We start from the raw sequence: 4,665 nt of genomic DNA on the forward strand, positions 1-4,665 counted from the left end.
TTTTTGATTGTTGCAAGGTCTCACTGCACAGCTTGGACTTACAGTTATCCTCCTGCTTTCAGCCTCCCCAGTGCTGGGATTACAGGCGTTCGCCATGATGCCTAGACTCTGGCCAGCTCAGCCTGTGGGGGTGGGGCTGGCGTGGCATGTGGTGCTGGGGATCAAACCACAGTCTCTGCGCTTGCTAAACAGGTGCTTAGTCTGTTGACCAATCTCACCAGCCCCCTGTAAATTCTAATCATGATTCTTAATCTAAAAATCTTGGGTAGTACCTTGTAAGATTTCTTTTTCCTCTTCTTCTTCCCTCTCTTCTTTCCCTCATGTGCAGATTGAACCCAGGGCCTTACACAAGCTGGACAAGTATTCCACTACTCAGCCACATAGCCATTCCTCTTAAAAAATTATATTTTGTGATATGTGGTGGATTAACTGTCAACTTGTAACACCCAGCTGAACTGATCAGCGATGGTGCTGGGTGTGGAAGGCCCACCTACAGTTGATGCCAACAGCACAGAAGGAGAACTGGAGGTGAAGATGATAGGCTGTTGATTTTCCTGGAGAAGCCTGTCATGCTGGTTTTCCTGATATGAACCATGTTTTCAAGGTTGGAGGAGCTCAGGTCCTTGCTGTTGCTGAGGCTGGCTGAGGTTCTCTTCAGGGGAGCTCTGGTCCTTACCTCGAACATTGCTTCCTTGCTCTAATTCAGATCCCTCAGCCTGCTGGCACAGATCCTTCATCCCAGTGGTACAGATTTTCTAGCTTGCTCCACTGGCCTTTGGGCCTTCCCAGTGCAGATCCTTGATGCAGACTTGCATGAGATGTTTTCATGGGCTCTAGGCCTCCAGCTGGACTCCTGTAGGACATTGTCATGGGATCCAGGCCCCAGCTGGATCTGTAATGTGTGAATTAGATCTCTTACATTCTTCTGTATTTGACTTTTTGGGTGAATATCATAAAATAATCCTAGAAAGTATGTGTCATGTGTTAAATCTATTCCCCTGCAAATTCTGACAACAGGGCAAGGTCTTGCTACATTGCTTGGTCTGGCCTCAAACTTACAGTCTTTCTGCCTGAGCCTGCCAAGTAACTGGAATTACAAGTGTGTGCCACCACACTTGGTGCATGTTATCTTCTTGATCCATGCATTTTTAGGGTAACTCTGTGATTCCAGAGATGTATGCATTCAAAAATCTGTTTATCACACCACAAGATTATGTATCTCTAGAGAAACTGGATGTCCAGGTTATAAACTATGTAATACCTTTACACTGAATCATGAACTCATGAGTTCATATCCAAGACATTAAGATCAAAATTTATTGTTAAAAATAATTGAAGGGCTGAGCATATAGCTCAGTGGTAGAGTGCTTGCTCTGGGTTATATCCAAAGCCCCAACACATAAAAGAATTATTTATGATGACCTTTTGTATGATCTTTTTGAGTCCTCATTAAATTCAGTCTTCTTGATGCTTTCAAAGGGTAGCTTGCACATGTAATTATGTACATGATATTAGTTTTGACAGTAAAAGCATTAGACTGCATGTAACAAGGTCAAGTCTGTTGGCAAAGGAGTTAATCTTAGCCTCATAGATCCATATGCATTTCGCATGGAGAGAGTTTAAGATTTATGGTGTATATCACATTATTACTAGGGGAAAAGGTAGAACTTTAGCCCAAGAAAAGCTAAACTATTCTTCAAAAAATCTGGACAGTGTTAAGTTGGCTTTGTTTTTGTGGTGCTGGGGATTGAGCCCAAGGCCTACACGTGCAAAGCAATCATTTTGCCACTAAAATATGTGTCTAGTCCCTGGACGGTTTTGATGTTGAAGATATTTTAATTAAAACATGACTAATTTGCTTTATTCTCTAGAACTTTAGGGACGCTTGGACAATGAGGATTTTTTTTATTTATTTAAAGATTATATATCATTACTTAAGCAGAGCACCTATGAAGTATTTTTTCTAGCTAGGTGGAAAAAATCCAATTTTATTGGTATCAACTAAAGCATTATCTTTTCAGTGAAGAAAGTTTTTTTTTTTTTTTTTTACTTGTTTTCTGTAGTTCTGGGGTAGAACTCAGGGTACTTAGAAGAAAACTTTTATCCAAACCAAAGTGCAGGCTATTACTGAAATATATTGAAAAATTCATTATTAGTGCAATGTCATGAGTCTACGTGTGAGTGTTTCTCAAAATGGGATTCTGAGACTTGCCTTACCTTATAATTTCCACTGCATTTTGATAATTATAGATAAGGGAAGTTTTAATCATCTGTTGAGATTTTGGCAAAAATTTTTCACCCACACTTTTTTATATTTTGAAGCAATCCTTCCTTGGCATCTTAGATACTGTCAGCTGCCAGTGGTAACAAAGGCCTCGAGAAGCGTTTAGGATCCACCAAGTGGCCATCGTGGGAAGTCCAGCAGCCAGGATCAGAGTTTTCATAAATCACTGTATTTCTTCTTTAGGGGCAGATCACTGTATTTGTTTTTTGTTTTTTGTTTTTTTTTCTTTTCTTTCTTTCTTTAGATCATTGTATTTGAATGGGGCTTTCTGGATGGGTGAGATCATACTGAAAAACTTTGCTTATAATAAAAATCATAGGAAAATCAGTAATGGATGCTTATTTTTTACATAGTAGATGGCTAGGATATTTTCCTTAGTTACTTAGTAAATGCTAGAGTACTTCCCTTTCCAAAAGTATGATTTTCGGGCTGGTGAGATGGCTCAGTGGTCTAAAGCACCTACTTAGAACAAGCTTAGCAAAGCACAGGGACTGAGGTTCAATCCCCCAGCACCACATGCCAGCCAGACCCGCCCCCTGGTGGGCTGAGCTGGCCACACACACACACACACACACACATAAATAAAATTTTTTTTAAAAAGTATGATTTTCTTTTTCTTTTTTTTTTGGCTGAACCAGGGATTGAACTTAGGCCCTTGCGCTTGCTAGGCAAGCACTTATAATACTGAGTTATCTCCCTGGCCCCAAAAATTGGAGAAGGATTTTTTTTGGGGGGGCGGCTAGTTCTGTCTGCCTTAAGGGCGGGTGTGGTGTGGCTTGTGGGGCTGGGGATCGAACCACAGTCCCCTGTTCCTGACTGCATTTGCCCAAGCGGCACTTTAAACAAATGGACAAGCCCTCGAAAAGAACGATTTTCAGAATGTGCTCCAATCTTTAAAATGATAACGCTTCCTTCAGATGTTAACTTAGCTTTAACGAGTCATTACTTCATTGTCCATTTCTTATTAAAGCATTCATAGAAATTAGACAACCCTTTTATTTTCATAACATGCCAAGCCTTGAACCCAAAGGCATATCTCCTGTTGTGAATTCTTAAATATTAATAGGTATATGCTCTTGATAAAGCAGAGTTCAGAAGTTACAGGGCATACAGTATAGTATGTACTTAAGATAAGAGCCGGAAAAGTCTGTTAGGTCAGCATTAACCGTGGGCACCCTAGTCAGGATGGGTAATAACTAGACTGAATTGAGAACAGTGTCTGCCAATTACATGGGAATCAATGAAAATAGGTCTAAGGTATAAAGCAGATTTCTGTTATGTGTTATTTTGAAGCAGTAAAGTTTGAACAGTCCAAGGGCCGTGAGCAGCAGAACCCTGCTGAGAAGCACACCAACAAGGGCAGTTGCCGCTGCTTCAGGAAACAACTCTCCGGGTGGGCCATAAGCTTACAATGAGCTTTCAACCTTTGCCTCAGCACGTTTAAATCACAACTTGTCTTTTCTGCGCAATGTGAAAAATATGGCATCATTATCAGGGGTGTTTAGTGCTATGAACTCCTCCCAGAGATTTTTTTTTAAGGTTCTTGGACTGAAGAAAGAATTAGAGCAACAGCAAAGGTGGCAGGGTTTTACATTTATTAACACTAGAAAGAGAAACATACTCTGCAGAGCTAGTGTGAGCCAATTAAAGTATAGTGTACAGGGTGAGAGAGGGCCACTGAAAGAACCTACAGTGGCCCAGAGGCTGATGGCCACCATCTTTCATGGGAGCAGGCCACAGGGTGATGTCGGATCTTGGCCATCCTATCACTACGTGCTTGATTTCACCCAAGAAGGACTGAAGACATCATTCTCTGATGGCCTCAGATGCAGGGCTTAGGCATGTGTGTCCCGCCTACTCGCCCAGCCAGCCAGCTGCATCCTAATCTCCTGTCTCAGCATGGTCAGAGTCTGGACTTGCTGCAATATCTGCTTGGGAAAGGAAAAGGCCTCTTTAACATCTGGCTTCCAGGGGAAAAGCACTAGAGCCTGTGCTTTAGGTGTTTTTGTAATGACTAAGCTAAGAGAAAGATGGACTAAGCAGTCGTGTCTGCCTATCCCTCGCTTCCTTCCATGACAAGGTAAGGAGCAAATATTTACTACCCAGTAGCCTCTGTACAGTAGGGTCAGGATTGCACAGATTTATTAACAGCTTTACACTGAAGGCTTGGCGATGGGGTCTGGGAAAATAATGTAGCATTGCCAGAGAGCTATAAACATATATATAGATAAATCTATACATAAGAGATGCCTAAGGAGATTATTATTATCATTTTCATCAGATGGACAACATTTAAAAACATTAACTGTTGACAATAATTTTTAGAAATCCTACCATCTCAGAAATTAAAGGCTTTTTGGGTAAAAGTGACTCAAAAACAT

The sequence above is a fragment of the Octodon degus genome, unplaced genomic scaffold, assembly GCF_000260255.1.
Source record: "Octodon degus isolate 3935 unplaced genomic scaffold, OctDeg1.0 scaffold00015, whole genome shotgun sequence".
Lineage (NCBI taxonomy): Eukaryota > Metazoa > Chordata > Mammalia > Rodentia > Octodontidae > Octodon > Octodon degus.